Source organism: Zootoca vivipara, chromosome 10 (genome assembly GCF_965207765.1).
Source record: "Zootoca vivipara chromosome 10, rZooViv2.hap1.1, whole genome shotgun sequence".
In the NCBI taxonomy this organism is placed as follows: Eukaryota; Metazoa; Chordata; class Lepidosauria; order Squamata; family Lacertidae; genus Zootoca; species Zootoca vivipara.
Window position 1 is genome coordinate 2,358,966 of NC_142593.1, and position 6,218 is coordinate 2,365,183.

The following is a 6,218-nucleotide window of genomic DNA, read 5'->3' on the forward strand; positions in this document are numbered from 1 at the left end:
CGTGGCAAGTCTGTGGGGATTGCACCTATTTGATGTATGTCATAGGTGAACCCCAAATCAGTCTTGAATCCTGATATCCCTCCAGCAGGTAAGCTGGAGGAGATGGTGGCTACCCAGTGCCAAGCCAAAACTCACTCACATCTGCAATCAATAAATTTGTAGCCTAATTTAAATCCAAGAATGTTATCGGTGGTCCTTGGTTTTTCTGCTATGGCTAGATGGGGTGGGTTCACTGCGCCCGGGCAGTAATCTCCCTTTCTTTCTGAACTGTGTTGCAGGGATACACAGGCTGCAGTGTACAGAAGGAAGAGACAGAAAGTTGCCCAGTTGTCAAGACACTGGGGTGATTCTTCCTCACTTCCACCTCCTGCCTGTGACTTACATGCATTATAGTGCAGGAAGAGAAGAAAGTATCCTTGCTTTGCCTGGTGAATCAGGAGCAGACATTCCCCTTTCTTCCTGTACAGTATTGTAATTTCTAGCATCGCACAGGAAGTAACCGCTTGTTGCCTAGGCAACAAAAGCACACCCTACCTCATATTTCTAGCATAATGCATGAACGTTATTTATCTTCAAAGTCCCCACAACCAATAATCTTTAAAAGGGGGGTGCTTTAAAACCCCAAATGAGGTTGCAACAATAGGACTCTCAAGTTAGAGATAGACGGTAGAGAAATTTGGTTCAGTTCACATTTAAAGGTGAACCTATCTAATTCAGATTTCCCAGAATGATACACAAACTAAAATGTAGCTATCATTTGAAATTTGAACTTATCTGATTTTTGCAATGTATTCCTTCAGCCAAGTAAGATGTTCCACATATATATTTGGGGGTATACTGGGCATAAAAGCTCAAATATTAGTGTAATAAAATACAAAACTGCATTATATTGGGGAAAATGGCTTGTAAACATGTGAACATTAAGTAAAATTGCACACAAAATATGTAAAGGGAAACTATTACAAATTTTTATGAGTTACAGGTAGGTAGCCGTGTTGGTCTGCCATAGTTGAAACAAAATTTAAAAAATCCTTCCAGTAGCCCCTTAGAGACCAACTAAGTTTGTCATTTCGCATGCACACGAAAGCTCATACCAATGACAAACTTGGTCTCTAAGGTGGTACTGGAAGGAATTTTTAATTTAATTTTTTGAGGACTTTTTAAAAATTGCAATCAGATGTGGAAATGTGGAGACTGGAAAAACAAGAAACAGGAATTTGACAGATTGACCCATCCTCCTCTGCCCTAGTAATAATTCACAATGAAAGATGTTTGAAGGGCTATAAGAAATAGTCCATAGTCAAAGCAATATATGCTGAGCTAGACATGCAAAATAAAATAAAAAAATGAGCTAGAAAATCTAATGCTGCTTCCATTGACTCTTGCCAGGGTTGGTGCCAACTAGTAAATGCAAAACAATATATGGGCAGAATTTTATTTCAAGGCCAAAGGCTGAAAATCACTGATAAGCCTAAACTTATTACAGAGGGAGTTTGTATCATCTGAGCAATGATTTAGCGAAGACTGTATTGTGCTTGTGTACAGTGCTAATCTACTGATTTTTTTCAGAGCTTGGTCAAGATGGGTCAAATAAGGACATGCACATCTTAAAAGCACATGCCTTAAACAAATTGCCTGAAATATATCAAAAATATATTATAAGCCCCCTCACCCCTTTTTGTGCAGCGGCATTGCAGGATGGAGGAGGCTTCACTGGGGCCCCGACGCGGGATTTCAAACTGTGGTCCCCTCCCTATCAGGAACTGGACCCTCGCCTGCACCCTGCTTTGGCAAATGGGACTTGGACTGTGCCGGGTGTTTGTTTTATCCATTGTCTCTAGACATACAGTGTTGCATTGCTAAAGGAGAAATGGTAGCCTAATACTATGGGACTACATCACGCTCACCATTTATTAAACTAACCTCCCCCCCCCAAAAAACCACCACCACCTCCTGCAAGAACTGTTCCAAAATGTGTCCAAGCAGCAGGTCTCTCATGAAAACTTTGTAACGGAGGTGACAGAAACACTTTTGAATCACAATGGGCTCAGAAAGGGCCATAGCTCAGTGGCAGAGCAATGCAGAAGGCCCTAGGTCTAATCCCTGGTATCTCCAGAGAGGGCTGGCAAATGACCCTTCTCTGAAAGCCCACAGTAGGCAATTCTGAGCTCAATGGATCAGTGGTCCATCTTGGTCCTTAGAGCTTTCTGGAGTAGGGGAAATGGAAGGATACAAGTCACAGATAACAAGATACAGGTAAACTGTACAAACCATTGAAGTGGTAATCCTATCTACAGTATGTACACTTACTTAGGAATAAGCTCTGCGGAACAACAGAGTGGTATTCAAAGTTAGTGCTACGCAGAATAGACCCATTGATGTTAATGGACACAAATAGTGGGTTCATTAATTTCAACGAGTCTAAGATTAGGTTAGCTTGTTTTAGATCATAAAAGTATTAAGTACAATTTGGGGTGAGGACCCCCCCCCCACTGAAACCTCTTGGCCTTACTTCCATCCTTAATATCCTTATATCAAAGTAAGCACCATAGAAACAGTTGATAGTAACAAACTAATAATGAATGCATTCAGGGTAAGGTCTGCATGGTATTATCGGCAAACATTCTTCCGTGCAACTGCAAACTGCTTGTGCAAAATCTATATCCAACTATTTAAGAACAGAAGGAAAACATTGGCTACTATTCAGCGATCTGTAACATGAATATTAAAATGACTAAAAGGGAAGGAGTCCAAAACTGAATGGTAGGAAGCATTCTCAAGGAGAAAATCCTGCAGGATATGGTGGGATGTTTAATTTAAATGGGGGTTATAATGGACCTACAGTTTAGAATTAGAAAGTTCTATTAGAAAATGTTGGTTCAAAGCAAATGATTTAGATACTTTAGATCATGGTCAGTGTTCTTAGGATTAGGATTAATGGGACTGTCATCTACATTATCTAGATATAGCTGCACAATCCTAGCCTCGTCTTCTGTGAACTAAATCCTATGGAATTCAATAAGGCTTATTCCCAATTTAGCAGGGTTAGAATTGCAGCCTTAGTCTTCCTTTTTATTTAAATGAGATTCCTTCCAAAAAGTGGTTATGGTATCATCCAAAACAGAAATACATTCCGTTAAAATATTGGCATGTACTTCCAACATAATTTATAATTGATGTGTAAATCATCTTAAATTTCAGTTGAGTTTGGACAGATAAAAACATGATAAGAAAATCAATGATATGCTTGAAAATGAGATATTTGTATTGGAAGGATCCATAGAATTTTAACCCAGGGTAAATACTATGCCTAGGTTATTAAGAATTATTAAATAGTCAAAGTGGGTGAAAAACTCAAGAATGATTATATTTCATTTTATATGTGTTTATTTCAAAAAGCGATGAAATATACAAAGGCAAATGGCAAGGCAAAGCAAATCCTTTAAAATACTATTCTAGGATTACAAAATAATCACAAATGAATTATTTGTAGTGTTGCAAACTAGCATGCTTCTGTTTGAACTGTGAACTTCAAAGTCATCAAAGGTTAGTGCCTCCGCCTTGACTTTTCAGACCTGCAATATCTTAAACATGCCTAGTCATAGTATTTATAATAACTCATTTTACTTATAAATCTATTTATTTTAATTCAGCCGAAGTTCAGACTTGCGGGTTAAGCTTGAGATGCACATTCAGCTGGGGTAAATTAATCTGTCAGGAGGAATATTAAAATGTTACAAAGAAGAGCAAGGAAAACTCAGTCACAAAGAAGTTGTTTTACAAGAAATATGGGTAAAATTTATACGGTGATTAATCAGAATCTTCTCCCCTACTTCCATAGATTGATGAGATGAGATGAGTGATTTATCAAAGAACATGGATTAAAAGTGTTCCAGGTTCTTATGATAACCATCACTAGAACTATTGGTACGTCTAGTAAATGAACAAATTTGAATATCTGAAGTCAAAACTTTAGTCTACTGTAAATTATAACAGGGCGGGGTTCTTAACATTGCAAATATTATTCTGTCTTTCTTTGTACTGTACAGAGGAAATCTCCTACATTAGTTTACATTTTAGAAAGCTGCTTTGTTTAAAACAAAAATGTTGCAATCTATTTATTTCATTTTACTTTTGTATGTAGCATGTCCCTTAAGACATTTGATTTACTAGCATCTTTCACTGATTCCTACCTCTGGTGAATGCCAAGGTCTAATTTGTTTTCTTTTGAATCATTTCAAAAGCTACATCTTGAATCATTTGAATCATTTCATATCTGCATTTCAAAAGCTGAAATGGAAAAATAAACCACTTAAAGGCTAACTTGATTATGTTATTACATAAGACGTCCCCCTATCCTTCAAGGGTTATTATGCAGGATTCTAAGAACAGTTAGGAGAGAGTGGCTGTTTTTGTAATAAATGAATCCTGTTTCAACTCCAACATCACTAAAGGCAACAATACATTGTCTGCATTTGAATATGTTCTGCCTAGCCTGGATCGCTTTTAGGAACTCTAGGAACACTTCTGAAACATCCGTATCTAGCGGCATTTTAAGCAGGGTTTTTCCCCCTAGCAGCTTTACAAATTTCATTTGATATAATTACAAATATGCACATTGGGCATCATCAGCAATTCACTTTTCCCTATTTCAGATTCAGCCATTTTTAATGAGAAGTATAAACAAGAGATCCTTCCTAATAAATATAATGTGTATAATATATAATAATAAATATATAATGTATATAATATAATTCACTTCCTTTTATTTCATTGGCTGATAATTCTGTCTGCTTCCTTCTCATGTGTACTGTAAACTATCTGCATGATGGTTCTGTTTGCTTTTTCACTTTCAAAGAAAACCTGAACAGACCGTCTTCATATATCACACCATTCACTGTTGTGTAGATGCTTTTGGAAGCCAACATCTACATGCTGCAATTTTTTAGCATTGCTGTTTGCATTGCACATACAATTAGAGCATTCCTAAATGGGCAGTAAAGGATCTTCTCTGAGATCACTCTAAAGTAAGCATGATTTAAGCGCCAATTTCAACCAATTCCCCCCCCCCCCAAAGAAATATATAAAAATCAAGAATCCAAGGCCTTACCTTTCCCCGTGCACGTTGAGTTCCTAGATGGGATGCACTTCGCTCAAAAGCACACTCCGTCCTATAGTCTGTGATCAACACTACAGTCAAAGCATCACACATGACCTCTCTCTATATATGCACACAGCAGTCGCCGCAACAAGTGGCTATCGAGAGTCCTACTTCATCCCCCTGTTTATCAAGTGAGGTTACTCATAGAAACAGATCCTTCAAGCAAACACTAAATCTCCATTGGGAGGAAACTGAATGATACACTTGGAGGAGGGGGGGAGGAGGATCTTATTTTTGACACAGCAGATGAAAATACCCACAGCTATTGCACATACCATTTATTCTGTTAACCATGTAATATACATTGTCATTTTGACGTCCAGACCATTTCTCTTCTTCCATCACCTCCATGTCAATCCAATTCACTCATTCTTACCAATGATGAAATGGGGGCGGTGAGAGGAAACATGGACAGATTGTTATCCTAGATCCTGTATTTGCAGGACGTTTTAAAGCCAGCCAGATTAAGCATTGGGAAGATGTTAGCCTTGATAAAGGAAGCCCCACTGGCTTTCTGTCTCCCTGAGACAATGAAATCGCATAGTTGTGTCTGTGTGTCTTTCTGTTTGGGATTTTTCTGTTTTAACACATAAGAGATTGAAGGTCGACTACTAGTCTTAATTAACTCAAGTTAAACTAATGAGGGTGGCGGGAGGGAAAGGGAGAGATTGAAGGTTGGGGGAGGGGTGGCTACAGAAAGAAAATGGATCATTAACCAAGAAGGGTTCAGTTTCAGCTAAGAGTTAGGTGGAGGAATGGATACAGCAAGACTCCATTCTTAGGGAGAAGCCACCAAAGACCATCTGGAGTTAAATTCCAGTTCCTATTTTCATTTGGATGCATTTCAAACTAGATTCCAAAGCCGAAGTCTTTCTACTATCCCTGCTCTGCCCATTCTGCTTCACTTCAACACATTATTGTCCTTATGTAGAGGCTGTACAGGTTTATATAAGAGCCATAACATCAAGCCCTGCCTGGTTCTGGACAACGTCTGTGATACATGGAAAGCCTACAGCATCAGCTAGAAACATCCAACAGCGGTTTCTCCACAATGCCT